Source organism: Myotis davidii, unplaced genomic scaffold, assembly GCF_000327345.1.
Source record: "Myotis davidii unplaced genomic scaffold, ASM32734v1 scaffold569, whole genome shotgun sequence".
Lineage (NCBI taxonomy): Eukaryota > Metazoa > Chordata > Mammalia > Chiroptera > Vespertilionidae > Myotis > Myotis davidii.
The window spans coordinates 940,349-948,775 of NW_006299876.1; the positions used below are offsets into that span (position 1 = coordinate 940,349).

The 8,427-nt window shown below is 41.8% G+C and overlaps 1 protein-coding gene and 1 long non-coding RNA gene across 2 annotated transcripts in view; one reads left to right on the forward strand and one right to left on the reverse strand.

Moving 5' to 3' along the window:
* Positions 1-5,434, forward strand: part of LOC107185031 — an 11,570-nt gene extending 6,136 nt beyond the window's left edge. The window contains exon 3 of the long non-coding RNA XR_001515938.1: positions 5,370-5,434. This is a non-coding gene — a long non-coding RNA (uncharacterized LOC107185031). The remainder of the gene's footprint in view (positions 1-5,369) is intronic.
* Positions 1-8,427, reverse strand: part of TENM1 (teneurin transmembrane protein 1) — a 409,966-nt gene that overhangs the window by 197,778 nt on the left and 203,761 nt on the right. The window lies entirely within an intron of this gene.

Genomic DNA, 8,427 nt, shown 5'->3' on the forward strand with positions numbered 1-8,427 from the left:
AAATTGCTTATATTCACTGACAAATCAAAATCTATAATAAAAGGGTAATATGCTAATTCGACCAGACGTCCTTCTGGACATCATTCTGGACGTCCTTCCAGATGAAGCCAGGGCCATAGGGAAGCCCGGGTCCTGGGTGCCTGCTGGTGGCCTGATGGAAGCCCGGGTCCCGGGTGCTGGAGGGAAGCTGGTGCCAGCAGCTGGGGAAAGGGAGGCCTACTCTTGCATGAATTTTCGTGCATCGGGCCTCTAGTAATAACAATAATGATGATATTTGGGGATTAGAAAAACAACATAGAAATAAAATGCTGCCTACTAATATGTGTAATGAAGTGCCTTGAGTGAAATATTTTTAAAGCCTGTATTACTCAGGAATGAGGTAAGAGATACTTTGTCAAGTATGCATATACAAATTTAAAGGTAGAATTATGTTTCTAGTGATTGTGACCTAATAAATTATTACTATTCTCTTCTGATGAATATATCTAGACAAAATATATTTAAAAATATATTTAGATGTTATTGGAGTTCACAAAAAAGAAAACAAAATTGGGCCAATTTCTAGGAGGAAAAGAAAACCCAGAGATGTGACTCTGACATATCCAATGCTTTTCCTCTAGAAGTATCTGTCAATTCTGGTAGAGGAAGTTGGAAGACTCGGGGACTTGGTAGATGTTTTGTCAGTCTCACAGGTGTAGAAAAAATATTTGACTTCATAATAGCTAAGAAATTTTCAATACTGAAAAAAATATCAAGCCAAATATATGAAGCAAAATTGAAGGAACAAAATGGATAAAAGGACAAATTAACAACCATAGAGACCTTAATGGCCTCCCCCTACTGCTTTTCATTCACTGAGAGAACAAGACAAATCAGGAAATATATAGATTTTGAGGAAGATGATTAACAAATTTTATCTAACTGACACATAAATAGCACTGTAATAGATAACTACAAAATTTTAAAGTGCACATGGGACATGTACAAATATTGACCATATGCTGAAGTATAAAATAAATCTGAACATATTTAAAAGTATTAAAATTATTTAAAGCAAGCATGTTTTCTGAACAGTATAGAATTAAACTTGAAATCAGTAACAAAAGATAACTATACAGTCCACATAAGTTTGGAAATTAAGCATTACAGTTCTAAATAAACTATAGAACAAAGAATAAATCATCATGAAAACTAGAAATATTTTGAAATGACTAAGAAGTTTCCACATATCAAAATTAGTGTAATATAACCCAATCATGTGTAAAAGATTTCAAAGGCAGAAATAAAAATCACCTGAAAAACAAGGACCCAAGCATTTATTCTAAGAAATGAGAAGAGCAAAGTAAACTCAAAGAAGATAAAAGGACAAAAATAATAATTATCTGAGCTGAAATTAATTAAATAGGAACAAACATACAACAGAAAGCAATAACAGATGATTTGCATAGATTAATAAAATTGATAAACCCCTGCTGGAAACCGATCAAGAAGAAAATACAGAAGCTCCAAATAACCAAAATCAAGAATAAAAAAGACTGCATCACTTTAGTTACTATAGGCATAAAACATAATAGGAGGGTATTACAAAAAATTTTGTCAATAAATTTGAACATTTAAAGGAAATGAACAAATTCCTAGAACTTACAAAAATAAACATAAGAAAAATGGAAACTGAATAGTTTCTAAAGAACCTTACTAGAAAACAGTTTCTAAAGAACCCTAGTAGAAAATCCCACAAAGAAAATCAGTCTCAGATTACTTTAATACACCAAACATTTAAGGAAGAAAAGCTGCCAGTCTTGAATTAACTTTTCCAAAGTACAGAAAAAGAGGAAACACTTAACAATGTGCTTTACGAGGCCAGCAAAACCTTGACGTAAAATTCTGACAAGGATATTATAAAAAACAAACAGGCCAATATTACTTATGAAAATAGATGCAAAAATCCTAAGCAAAATACAACAAATCTAGCATTACATGCCATAAAATAATACATTGAACAATATGTGTTTATTTTAGGAAAGAAAAGTCATTTTAACATTTGAACACCAATCAATGTAATCATCACATATATGGAATAAAAAAGAAAAAGCATATGATCATCTCAATAGATAAATAATAAGTATTTGATACAATACTAAACATCTATTCATGATAAAAATTTATAGAAAACTAAGACTAGAAGCTACTTTAATCTGATAAACTTTACCCACAAAAGACCCACAGCAAACATCATCATCATTATTATTTTTTTGCAAACATCATTATTAATAGACATGTTAAATTTTTTTCTGTTATTGAAACTGAGAAAAGATGACTATGATAATCATTTCTATTTATAAGAGTAAAAGCATAATATTCTAATTAGACTGGACATCCTGCAGGACAAAGCTGGGGCTGGGAGGGAAGGCCAGGTCCCAAGTGCCAGAGGAAAGCCTGGGTCCTGGGTGCCAGAGGGAAGCCGGTGCTGGCAGTTGGGGGAAGGAAGGCCTACTCTTGCACAAATTTCGTGCATTGGGCCTCTAGTATAACATAATTCTACAAGTTCTAGCCAGTGCAATAATATAAAAAAAGAAAAAATCTATGCAAATTGATAAGGAATTAATAAAAGCCATCATCATTCAGACTTTTTGTTCAACATGATTGAACATATACAAACATAAAAAAATAATCCATATAGAAAGATTATTAGGATATGTGGATTTAGCAAGATCTCTAGATACTAAGCAAATATATATTTTAAAATTATGGCTTCTAGTTAGGTAAATGTGGTATACATATCCTCCCATGACCACATCAAAATTACAATTAAACTACAGGACAGGCATCATTTAGAACCACCTGATGTCTAGCTAAACAGAAGTCCAATAACTAAGGCTATACAGAAGAAGTCACATCAAGACTGGTAGGAGGGATGGAGGTGTGGAACAGGCTGGTCCCACACTCATCTTTGGCAGATAATCAACAGAAGGGATATCTCAGCTGCGGAGGTACCCCCAAAAAGCAAGGAGTCCCAGCCCCATACCAGGTTCCTCAACCCAGGATTCCAGTATTAGGAAGAGAAGCCCCCATAACTTTTGCCTGTGAAGGCCAGCAGAGAATGCATAGCTGAATGAATTGGAGGGCAGCTGGACTCATAGGTATTCCTCTTAAAAGGCCCACACAAAGTTTCCAGAACTGGGGCAGTAGCTTGAAAGGCACCAGGGATATATGGGGAGGAATTGAATTGTTGGCTTTGGGCAAGAACTGGAGAGGCAGCTTTCTCCCAGACAGAATGCTGACAGAAGCTATCGTTATTTTGTTGAGCCTTCATGTGCAGGCACATGAAAGCACCATATCTGAGTCTCCATCAACTTGGCTAACACTATTTGGCCCACCCCAGTGATTCCCTGAGACCCCACCCCATCCAACTGTGGACCCACTCAAATTGCTTCCAGAGGCTTTTCGATATAAACATCCTGTCTTGGCTCATGCGTTAGACTTTCCTAAAATCTCTCAAAAGTTCACAAATGCCAAACAAGCAGCATCTGGCCTCGGCATGACCTGTACCTTTTGCTAAGTGGCCCCAGGCCTGGCACTAGTGGCAGCTGGCTTGAGTTCACAGCTTGGCTTCTCCTGGGCACCTCCATGCCCAGCACAAGTAGCATCCACCTGAAGATTGCTTTGTAGCTCATTCCAGTAGGCCCTGGGCAGGGCACAGGTGGTGGCAGAACTTGGCCTGTACCTCCTGAGAGGCCCCAGAGCCAGCACACCTAATGGACAGTTTCAGACGATGCTGAAGTACCACCCAAACACTTTTATGAGTGACACACTCAAGGCCAGACTTCTTGGGCACTAGAGACCTGATGAAGCTAAGCCCTGCTTCATGGGGTCAACCCTTGCATAGCAGCTCCTCTGATGCAGTTGCTACCAGTCCTGACAGCCAATTGGCCAGGGAGTAAATCCCTCCCATTGACATGCCAACAGCAATAGCAGGGTGCAAATAGTTCACACAGTGGGTGCATCTGGAGCACCCAGCTTGGGTAAATGGGGAGGCTGTGCCACTGGGCCCTACAGGACACCTTCCACATAAGGAAATTTTATCAAGACAAGGAGATGTAGCAGCTCTACCTAGTAAATGGAAACAAATACAGGGAGGCAACCAAGTTGAGGAGACAAAAAGAAACTTGTCCCAAATAAAAGAACAAAATCCAGAAAAAGAACTAAACAAAATAGAGACAAGCAATCTACAAGATGCAGAGTTTAAAACACTGGTTATAAGGATGCTTAACAAACCCAGAAAGATTCGCAAAGGCTGAAAGTAAAGTGATAGAAAAATGTATTTCATAAAAATGAAAATTAAAAAAGAAAAATCAATACTTATACCAGACAAAATAGACTTTAAAACAAAGGCTATAATGAGAGACAAAGAAGTACTTAGCAATTCCACTTTGGGGTATTTATCCTAAGAAACCCAAAACAGTAAATTGAAAAGACATATGCACCATATGTTCATTGCAGCAATATTTATAATAGCCAGCATATGGAAGCAACCTAAATGTCCATCAATAGATGAATAGATAAAGAATAAGTGGAATATGACTCAGGCATAAAAAGAATGTAATCTTGCCATCTGCAACAACATGGATAGACCTAGAGGGTATTGTGGTGAGTGAAATGAAAGACAAATACTTTATGATTTCACTTATATGTAAAATCTAAAAGACAAAACAAACAAGCAGAATGAAAACAGACTGAGATACAGAGAACTTTTTGATGGTTGCCAGATGGAAGGGGGTTGGGGGGATGAGTGAAAAAGGTGAAGGGACTGAGAAGTACAAATTGGTAGTTACAAAATAGTCACAAGGATATAAAGTACAACATAGGGAATTTATATATATAAAAGCCTAAGCAACCGTCTGACTGTTCAACCAGTAGCTATGATGCACAATGACCACCAGGGGGCAGACATTCAATGCACAGGCATGGAAACATGGAACAGACTGATGAATCTCAGAGGGAAGAGGGGAAGGGGGAGGGCGGGAAGAGATTAATAAAAGATCTTATATGCATACTAGAGGCCCAGCACATGAAATCATGCATGGGTACGGTCCCTAGGCCTAGCCTGCAATCAGGGCCATCTTTCCTGGCTGCAGCAGCTGGTCCTGCCCCTCACTAATATCCACCCTGATTTCTGGTTCCCCATCTGGCAATGGGAGCCTGATAGCTGGGGGAGGGACCAAGAGGTTGGCGGTTCCCACCTGCTTGCTGGCCCCACGCCTATCACAGGTCACTCTCTGTGTGTGGGGCAACTGGCGGGGCGGGGGACTTGGCCTGGCACTGCCCGCATCCCCCACCACCCACCCTGGTTCACTTTTCACCATCGACAGTGATCACAGCTTGCGGGCCGGGGGAGGGACCAAGAGGTCACCTGTTCAGCCTGCTTGCCAGTCCCATCATCTGCCACCACTCACTCTGGTTCCCCATTCCCTATCCAGTGATGGGAGTCTGATAGCCAGGGGAAGGACCAAGATGTTGGCTGTTCCCGCCTACTTGCCGGCCCCAACCCCACCGCAGGTCATCTCTGTGTGTGGGGTGACTGGCGGGGCAGGGCCTTGGCCTGGCACTGCCCGCATCCCCTGCCACCCACCCCAGGTCCCTATTTGCCATTGGCGATTGGAGCCTGCCGGCTAGGGAAAGGGACCTAAAGGTGGTCAGTGCACCTCATAGTGACTGGTCGAGTGGTTGTTCTGGTCGTTTTGCTGTTATGGTTGCTGGGCTTTTATTATATAGGACTAGAGGCCAGTGGGGTCCCTAGGCCTGGCCTGGGGGGATCAGGCCAAAACTGGCAGTCTGACATCCCCTGAGGGGTCCCAGATTGCGAGAGGGCACAGGCCAGGTGGAGGATCCCATCGGTGCACAGCATGCACTAGGCTTCTAGTATAGTCAATAATTATAATAATAAAAGCATAATTATAATAATAAAAGCATAATATGCTAATTAGACCAGACAACCAAATGACGTTCCGGACCTTCCAGATGAAGCCAGGGCTGCGAGGGCTGAGCCCCTTGCACGAATTTCGTGCATCGGGCCTCTAGTATTCTAATAACTATGTATGGTGTCAGATGGGTATTAGATTTACTGTGGGATCACTTCATAAGTTATATAAATATCTAACCAATGGGTTGTACCCTTGATATGAATATAATGTACACCAACTATAATTTAAAAAACTTTAAGAAAGTTATTCCTTTATATCAATAGCACGCAATGAGAAATTTTGAAAGTATCATGTGCGACCTGATCCCGGGCGGCTGGGTGGGGCAGCAGCGATCAGCCGGCCTGCCCGGCCCCCGCCCAGGCGTCCCGTGTGTGACCCAACCCTGGGCGGCGCCCCAACCCTCAGATCAGCCCTGCTGTGTGTGCGACTCGGGGTGGCGATGTCTGACTGCCTGCTTAGGCCCGCTCCCCACCTGGCCCCATGCATAGCCTGCTATCCACCTGGTCCCCCCCGGGGAGGGGGCCTAACCCAGCAGGTGGACATCCCCCAAGGGGTCCCATACTGTGAGAGGGCACAGGCCTCACCTTCCCTCCCCCGCCAGTCCACAAATTTTTGTGCACTGGGCCTCTAGTAAAATAATAATGAAGCACCACTGTGCATCCACAAGAGTGGTTAACATCTAAAAGATTGACAGTAATAAGTGTTGGTGATCATGCGAAGTAATAGAAAATTGCATACACTATAGGTTGATTGTGGAAATTGGTACAACCACTTTGGGAAACTCTTGGACATTCTCTGCTAAAGTTTGATACATGTATACCCTGTGTCTCAGTGATTCCTCTTCTCACTATTTACTCAACAAAAGTACAAGCAAGTGAATGCTCAGGGAAAGCTCTTTGTAAAAGTGTTCATAGCAGAATTATATGCATTATCCAAAAAAAATATAGAAGCACCTCAAATATCCATTAACAATGCAATAGATCAGTGGTCGGCAAACCGCAGCTCGCGAGCCACATGCAGCTCTTTGGCCCCTTGAGTGTGGCTCTTCCACAAAATACCGACTTCTGCGCATGGGCCACAAAGTTTCAATCACACTGTACATGTGTGCCCGCACGTGGTATTTTGTGGAAGAGCCACACTCAAGGGGCCAAAGGGCCATATGTGGCTCGTGAGCCACAGTTTGCCAACCACTGGAATAGATAATTGTGGTAATCTTGCAAAGAAAGAGTGGATTGCAATGTAAATTGTTGATCTATAGCAACATGCCACAATATGGATGAATTCCCCACCCCAAAATAATGTTGAGAGAACTCAGATGCAAAATTATACATATGGTAAGTTCTCATTATTAAAATTTTCATAAAGCAGGCAAGTATCAGAAGTCAGGATAATTACCTGGGGAGGAAGGATGGAGGAAGTAATAATTAGGGAAGGGCACAAAGGAGGATTCTGTGGGCTAGTAGCCTATATCTTGACTTCAGAGGTGATTAACAGGTGGTTCAGACTTGGATAATTCACTGAGCTGTACACTTATGACTTTTTTGCTTTTCTGTATATGTTTTTTATTTTGATTAAATGTTAAGAAATGAAACATAATGACCAAAAGTACAGAAACAGAATATATAGCTTCCTAATCAGAGGATAGGAAAAAAGAATGAATATAACTCAGTAAATGAAAGAAAAAACAGAAAGGGGGGAAAGTCAGAGAAAAATAAATATTATAGCTAGAAGACATAAAATATGTTTATAAGATATAAATCCAAACATGTAAACAATAACAGTGGGAAAAAAAACAAAATGAACTTGCAACTTAAAAGAGAGAGACTCTGGAGCTGAGTGAAAATCTAGTTATATTCTTTGTGTTAATAAGAGATGTGCTAAAACATGCTAATACAGAAAGCTAGTAGTAAAAGGAAAAGGGCATTCTAGAAAAGTACTAACCAACAGAAATTGTGTAGCTTAACATTATCAGACAAAATAGTTTTCAAGGCATAAGGCAGTATTATGGATTAGAGGCCTGGTGCACAAAAATTTGTGCACTTGGGAGGGTCCCTCAGCCTGGCCTGTGCCCTCTCGCAGTCTAGGACCCCTTGGAGGATGTCCACTTGCCAGCGGGGAGCAGGCTTAAGCTGCAGTCTGACATCCTTAGTGCTGCTGAGGAGGCGGGAGAGGCTTCCGCCATCACCGCTGTGCTGGCAGCCATCAGCCTGGCTTGTGGCTGAGCAGAGCTTCCCCTGAGGGAGCACACTGACCACCAGGGGGCAGCTCCTGCATTGAGTGTCTGCCCCCTGGTGATCAGTGTGTGTCATAGTGAACAGTCATTCCCAGTTTTTCTGCTGTTAGGGTCGGTTTTCATATTACCCTTTTACTATATAGGATAGAGGCCTGGGGCACGAGTGGGGCCGGCTCGTTTGGCCTAAAGGGTGTTCTGGGTCAGGGTGGGGGT